Source organism: Aegilops tauschii, chromosome 1 (assembly GCF_002575655.3).
Source record: "Aegilops tauschii subsp. strangulata cultivar AL8/78 chromosome 1, Aet v6.0, whole genome shotgun sequence".
Taxonomy (NCBI): Eukaryota; Viridiplantae; Streptophyta; class Magnoliopsida; order Poales; family Poaceae; genus Aegilops; species Aegilops tauschii.
Window position 1 is genome coordinate 138,271,882 of NC_053035.3, and position 8,676 is coordinate 138,280,557.

An 8,676-nucleotide genomic window follows, 5' to 3' on the forward strand; every position below is an offset into this window, starting at 1 on the left:
GACTCGATCATCTTTCTATGATGGTGAGCCTATGCCTTGGAAGAGGGACGACAAGCCTACATCATCAACAACTCCATCGTCACCACCTCCGAAGAAAGAGACATAAACACATGGATATGGGCACTCCCCTTGGCAACTGCCAAGCTTGGGGGAGGTGCCCCGGTATCGTTTCACCATCACACTCCTATCTTTACCGTTTTTCTTAGTTCGATCCTTTTGGTTATATCTTGATCTAGTAGAATAAAGTTTAGTACGATCTAGCTTGAGTTTTGTGTTGATCCTTATCTATGTAATCGAGTCCGTGAGCCATATATAATAAAGATTAGTTTTGAGTCAAGGGCTTGATTATCTTGCTACGATCTTGAGGGAATAAAAATAAAATAAAAGAGAAAGAATAAAAAGGAATAAGGGGATCATATTGATCTTATGGAGAGTAATGACTTCACATATAAAGAGTATGATGAATAAAAGTTGTTGAGAGTTGACAAACATAGTTTTGGTCATCGTTGCAATTAATAGGAAGTGATAAAGAAATAGACGTTTTCACATATAAATATAGTATCTTGGACATATTTTATGATTGTGAGCACTCATTAAAATATGACATGCTAAAAAGTTGAGGTTGGACAAGGAAGACAACATAATGGGTTATGTTTTCTTACATCCGAAATAAATTATATTGTCATGGATCATCCAACATGTTGAGCTTGCCTTTTCCCCCTCATGCTAGCCAAATTCTTTGCACCAAGTAGAGATACTACTTGTGCTTCCAAATATCCTTAAACCCGGTTTTGCCATGAGAGTCCACCATATCTACCCATGGATTGAGTAAGATCCTTCAAGTAAGTTGTCATTTTTGCAAGCAATAAAAAATGCTCTCTAAATATGTATGATTTATTAGTGTAGAGAAAATAAGCTTTATACGAGCTTGTGATATGGAAGAAATAAAAGCGACGGACTGCATAATAAAGGTCCATATCACAAGTGGCAATATAAAGTGACGTTCTTTTGCATTAAGATTTTGTGCATCCAACCATAAAAGCACATGACAACCTCTGCTTCCCTCTGCGAAGGGCCTATCTTTTATTCTTGTCTTATACCTTATACAAGAGTCATGGTGATCTTCACCTTTCTGTAGCGACCCGACCTCAGACGGTCAAGTCTCTGTGCTTAAGTGTCATCCCTGGATCGGTATGCTGACACATACAGTACTCGAGGATTTATAACAGAGGTAAATCACATGTATACAGTAACGTAAATACTATTACCTCAATCCAAATAGCGGAAGTAACAACAAGGTTATGGATTCCCATCAACACCAACGGCAAAGTTGAGTGTAGACATCGTAACCCTAACGTATCACTTACTCGCCATAGGGTTCCTGCAACATGAGACATTGCAGCCACAAAGGGTCAGTACATTGAATGTACTGGCAAATTCACACCATAGAGCAATTATGAATAATAGCTATCGCTACATGCATATATGGCTGGTGGAGGCTCTATGGTTATCATGTTTTTGCGAAAAGCCAAATTTTCCCTACTGCAAAGGAATAGATTTTTATTTAACTATCATGGTGGTTGAAACATCATTGAGAAGGTTCCTCCAACTCAATCCCAATTAAAGTAGACATTAACATCCCAACAAATTTATTTAGAGTGATGAGATCCATATGATAATCCAAGAACCAGATACTCAAGATGTCCATAACCAGGGACACGGCTAACCATGATTAGTTTATACACTCTGCAGAGGTTTGTGCACTTTTCCCCACAAGACTCGATCTCCTCCGTTTGATTTCTCGCACCACATGGTGTTTGAGAAACGGATGGCCGAGACACAGTCTTTCAGAAGCATTAACTCTTTACTCTGGGTAGACAGTTACACCTACTTTCCCTCTACATCTGCTAGCCTACCACTGAAAGAGGTCACGCAACATACTCAACTATGCTAGAGCCCATAATAGCTTGTGGCTGCACACAGAAGTTTCTAGCATGAATAATCTTATGATCCCTTTGAGCCTAGGTGGCGAACCATAGGATGATCACACGGGTCCTCCGGGATATCCTAGGACAACACTGGATTCTCCAGGTGCCCGGGCAAACCACTTGGTGCTCCAGGGTGCCCAACCAATCCACCCAGTTGTGTATTAAAGTAGCCACCTTAAGTTAACCATTAATGATAACTCTCACATCTGTCATGAATACACTCAAATAATCCACGTCTACGAGCATAGCAGCATGAGCATAACGTAGAAGTAACTCCCAAGGTTTGAATGCAGGACAATAGGTTCCTATCTCATCAACTACTTCCCAAAGCCCACATGTTATCAAGTCCTACTCATGCAATGTTTGAGGGTGAAACTAATGCATAAAAACTGGGTATGAAAGGGATATGATCAAAGTGTGAACTTGCCTTGTACTGTTGATGAAGATGATTCGCACTCATAACTCCTGATAGTTCTACTCGTCACACTCTGGTCAATCTATCGTAAGCAAGCAATAGTAACCACACATAAGCAATCAAGCCAAAAGAATCGAAGAAAAGATCTCAGAAAACTTCGAAAACAAGCAATTAACTCTTGCAACATAAAACAATTTCTAACAGTACCAAAATTAGATGGATTTGTCCTTATCAGAAATTTTAGGTCAAGAGCTTCAATTTGCAAAAAGAATCAACTCAAACGGAGTTACGGAACTCAAGTTACGGCAAAAATAGTGATTTGAGCAAATTTCATCAAATTCAATTTAAAACTACTCAAATTTGAAATACAATTGTACAAATAGAAGCTTTAATAAATTTTTAATCTAATGCAAAAAGAATCACTCAATTTGGATCTAAAACATAAAAGTTATTAACAATCTAAAAGAGAAACTATTCTGAAAATTTTAAAACAAAACAGAAAAGAAAAAAAACTTTTGATCGGGCAGGGCTACGTGGAACTACGCGATTGGACGAAAACGTGCACCCGTTGGTGGTTATGAGCGGACGACCGAAGCATAACAGAAAACGATTTGAAAGAAAAAAATAGACGATCTAATCCTAGCCATCTAAAACGAATCGGACGGCTGAGGGGAAAAGCGGCGTTACCCCGGCGGTGGGGGTCGCCGGCGAAGTTGAAGATGGCAGTGGTGGCTCGGCTTCGAGCGGGGAGGTGACTTCGGTGGTCGGCGTCGGCGGCGGAGTAGTTGGGGAGGGGCGGCTCGGTGAGGCGGATCCAAAGGTGGTGGCGGCGTCGGGCGAGGGCGGCGGTAGAGCGCGGGGCGGTGCGGCGGATCTCGTCGGAGTTGGGAACTCCGGCGAGTTCGTGCGGGGCTGCGAGGGGCTTCGGGCGCTGCGGGTTTGAGGGAAAAGAGGCCCGGGGCCGAGGCCATATAAAGGGGGGTCGCCTTGGGCGAGGGGCAAGGCGGCGGGGGCATCCGAAGACGGCACGGCGGCGACGGCGGACTCGTGCGGGAGGCGGAGTCTGGCTCGGGGTCGAGGACGCACCCGACAGGTGGGTCCCACCTGTCGGTGACTGGGCGAGGCGGCGTGCGAGCGGGCGAGCGAGGCGAAGGTGATTCGGGCGCGGGCGTAGGCCGCTGCTAGGCTGGGCCGGCTGGCCCGGCGCGGAGAGAGAGAGAGAGGGAGAGAAGTGCTGGGCTTCGGCCTGGCACTGTGCGAAGAGTTTTAAAAAAACATACAGACAAAAATAAATAAAACAAAAGAAATAAAAAAATATTATATAGGCATATAATATATTAAAATTTTCAGAAAATTATTTCCTACAATGTGAACATTTTCTAGCATCAAATAAAATCTACAAAAATTCAAATAAATCAAAGAGTGCTACTGGTGCAATAAAACCCAGTAAAAATCATTTCAAAAATACCAAATAAATTCAAATTTATTTCACTCCAATTTTCTAATGTAGGGAATCATTTTTACCCTATTTTCCATATATTTTATTTTTGGAGAAAAATAATTTGAATAAAACCTAAATAACTCCAAACTAAAAATAATTTCCAAAAGGACTTTAAATTTGATCCTTTTAACTTCCAACTCATATTTCATATGTTTTTGAAGAAGTCATTTTATCTTCTCTCATGAAAATCATTGAGTTGCTTGAAGTTTCTGAATTTGAAATATTTTCAAATGAAATTCAAATATTTTCAACAACCCTTTTCATTTAAATAAATGGAGATCAGAAAGCAAGGGTGAAAGTTTGGGAATGTCATTTCATTCCCTCTCATTTAACTTTCAAAAGTTTCGAATTCCACTCAATTTCACACAAGCAACCACACCACAATCAAACAATCAATCAAATATATCTATTTAATATAACATTCCAAAATTTAGAATTTTGGGATGTTAAAACCTACCACCCTTAAAATGAATCTCGTCCTCGAGATTCGGAGAGGCTAGAAAGAAATAGGTTGGGTTTGGGGGTCTTCTCAAAATCCATCGATCGTTGCAGGGGGTCTGGTGCTACCACCCTTAGAAGAAGGGTTACGGTCCCATCAATACTCACATACTCCATCCTTATTCTTGACAGGGCCGGTCTTCTCAAATCTTCAGTATAATTCCTTCTCTAGCTCTTCCGGTAGCGGCATAACCTTTTCCTCAATTCTTCTGTCCTTTCATCTTGGTAAGGTTATCCCGAGACTGGGTCTTCTTAGCTGACGGGTCTGGCGCCAATACTAAACAATTATCGATATCTCATGGTGGTCAAGAATTTATGGTTTCTCCTGCAGGAAATGGGTCTGGGTTGAACCTCACCATATATCCTACGATTGGCAACAGCTGCCTTGTACAAGGGAAAATACTTATACCATTCTAAGGTTCAAACTGTTGGGGAACGTAGTAATTTCAAAAAAATTCCTATGCACACGCAAGATCATGGTGATGCATAGCAACGAGAGGGGAGAGTGTTGTCCACATACCCTCGTAGACCGAAAGCGGAAGCGTTAACACAACGCGGTTGATGTAGTCGTACATCTTCACGATCCGACCGATCAAGTACCGAACGCACGGTACCTCCGAGTTCAGCACACGTTCAGCTCGATGACGTCCCTCGAACTCCGATCCAGCCGAGTGTTGAGGGAGAGTTTCGTCAGCACGACGGCGTGGTGACGATGATGATGTTCTACCGACGCAGGGCTTCGCCTAAACACTGCTACGATATTATCGAGGTGTAATATGGTGGAGGGGGCACCGCACACGGCTAAAAGATCGTTGATCAATTGTGTGTCTTTGGGGTGCCCCTTGCCCCCGTATATAAAGGAGCAAGGGGGAGGCCGCCGGCCAAGGAGGAGGGCGCGCCAAGGGGGGAGTCCTACTCCCACCAAGAGTAGGACTCCTCCTTTCCTTGTTGGAGTAGGAAAAGGGAAGGGAGAAGGAGAAAGAAGGAAGGGGGCGCCCCCCTCCCTAGTCCAATTCGGACTAGTCCAAGGGGAGGGGTGCGGCCACCCTTTGGGGCCTTTCTCTCCTTTCCCGTATGGCCTATTAAGGCCCAATACGAATTCCCGTAACTCTCCGGTTCTCCGAAAAATACCCTAATCACTCGGAACCTTTCCGAAGTCCGAATATAGTCGTCCAATATATCGATCTTTACGTTTCGACCATTTCGAGACTCCTCGTCAAGTCCCTGATCTCATCCGGGACTCCGAACTCCTTCGGTACATCAAAACACATAAACTCATAATATAACCGTCATCGTAACGTTAAGCGTGCGGACCCTACGGGTTCGACAACTATGTAGACATGACCGAGACACCTCTCCGGTCAATAACCAATAGTGGAACCTGGATGCTCATATTGGCTCCCACATATTCTACGAAGATCTTTATCGGTCAGACCGCATAACAACATACGTTGTTCCCTTTGTCATCGGTATGTTACTTGCCCGAGATTCGATCGTCGATATCTCGATACCTAGTTCAATCTCGTTACCGGCAAGTCTCTTTACTCGTTCCATAATACATCATCCCGCAACTAACTCATTAGTTACAATGCTTGCAAGGCTTATAGTGATGTGCATTACTGAGTGGGCCCAGAGATACCTCTCCGACAATCGGAGTGACAAATCCTAATCTCGAAATACGCCAACCCAACAAGTACCTTTGGAGACACCTGTAGAGCACCTTTATAATCACCCAGTTACGTTGTGACGTTTGGTAGCACACAAAGTGTTCCTCCGGTAAATGGGAGTTGCATAATCTCATAGTCATAGGAACATGTATAAGTCATGAAGAAAGCAATAGCAACATACTAAACGATCGAGTGCTAAGCTAACGGAATGGATCAAGTCAATCACATCATTCTCCTAATGATGTGATCTCGTTAATCAAATGACAACCCATGTCAATGGCTAGGAAACTTAACCATCTTTGATCAACGAGCTAGTCAAGTAGAGGCATACTAGTGACACTCTGTTTGTCTATGTATTCACACATGTATCAAGTTTCCAATTAATACAATTCTAGCATGAATAATAAACATTTATCATGATATAAGGAAATAAATAATAACTTTATTATTGCCTCTAGGGCATATTTCCTTCAGTCTCCCACTTGCACTAGAGTCAATAAGCTAGTTCACATCGCCATGTGATTTAACATCAATAGTTCACATCACCATGTGATTAACACCCATAGTTCACATCGTCATGTGACCAGCACCCAAAGGGTTTACTAGAGTCAGTAATCTAGTTCACATTGCTATGTGATTAACACCCAAAGAGTACTAAGGTGTGATCATGTTTTGCTTGTGAGATAATTTTAGTCAACGGGTCTGTCACATTCAGATCCGTAAGTATTTTGCAAATTTGTATGTCTACAATGCTCTGCACGGAGCTACTCTAGCTAATTGCTCCCACTTTCAATATGTATCTAGACTGAGACTTAGAGTCATCTAGATTAGTGTCAAAACTTGCATCGACGTAACCCTTTACGACGAACCTTTTGTCACTTCCATAATCGAGAAACATATCCTTATTCCACTAAGGATAATTTTTGACCGCTGTCCAGTGATCTACTCCTAGATCACTATTGTACTCCCTTGCCAAAATCAGTGTAGGGTATACAATAGATCTGGTACTCAGCATGGCATACTTTATAGAACCTATGGCCAAGGCATAGGGAATGACTTTCATTCTTTTTCTATCTTCTGCCGTGGTCGGGCTTTGAGTCTTACTCAATTTCACACCTTGTAACACAGGCAAGAAACTCTTTCTTTGACTGTTCCATTTTGAACTACTTCAAAATCTTGTTAAGGTATGATTGAAAAAACTTATCAAGCGTCTTGATCTATCTCTATAGATCTTGATGCTCAATATGTAAGCAGCTTCACCGAGGTCTTTCTTTGAAAAACTCCTTTCAAACACTCCTTTATGATTTGCAGAATAATTCTACATTATTTCTGATCAACAATATGTCATTCACATATACTTATCAGAAATGCTGTAGTGCTCCCACTCACTTTTCTTGTAAATACAGGCTTCACCGCATGTCTGTATAAAACTATATGCTTTGATCAACTTATCAAAGCGTATATTCCAACTCCGAGATGCTTGCACCAGTCCATAGATGGATCGCTGGAGTTTGCATATTTTGTTAGCACCTTTAGGATTGACAATACCTTCTGGTTGCATCATATACAACTCTTCTTTAATGAATCCATTAAGGAATGCAGTTTTGTTTATCCATTTGCCAGATTTCATAAAATGCGGCAACTGCTAACATGATTCGGACAGACTTAAGCATCGCTGTGAGTGAGAAAATCTCATTGTATTCAACACTTTGAACTTTGTCAAAAACCTTTTTCCGACAAGTCTAGCTTTGTACATAGTAACACTACTATCAGCGTCCGTCTTCCTCTTGAAGATCCATTTAATCTCAATGGCTCGCCGATCATTGGGCAAGTCAATCAAAGTCCATACTTTGTTCTCATACATGGATCCCATCTCAGATTTCATGGCCTCAAGCCATTTTGCGGAATCTGGGCTCATCATCGCTTCCTCATAGTTCGTAGGTTCGTCATGGTCAAGTAACATGACCTCCAGAACAGGATTACCGTACCACTCTGGTGCGGATCTCATTCTGGTTGACCTACGAGGTTCGGTAATAACTTGATCTGAAGTTCCATGATCATCATCATTAACTTCCTCACTAATTGGTATAGGCGTCACAGAAACTCGTTTCTGCGATGATCTACTTTCCAATAAGGGAGCAGGTACAATTACCTCATCAAGTTCTACTTTCCTCCCACTCACTTCTTTCGAGAGAAACTCCTTTTCTAGAAAGGATCCATTCCTAGCAACGAATGTCTTGCCTTTGGATCTGTGATAGAAGGTGTACCCAACTGTCTCCTTTGGGTATCCTATGAAGACACATTTCTCCGATTTGGGTTTGAGCTTATCAGGATGAAACCTTTTCACATAAGCATCGCAACCCCAAACTTTAAGAAACGACAACTTTGGTTTCTTGCCAAACCACGATTCATAAGATGTCGTCTCAACGGATTTAGATGGTACCCTATTTAACATGAATGCAGCTGTCTCTAATGCATAACCCCAAAACGATAGTGGTAGATCGGTAAGAGACATCATATATCGCACCATATCTAATAAAGTTCGGCTACGATGTTCGGACACACCATTACACTGTGGTGTTCCAGGTGGCGTGAGTAGTGAAACTA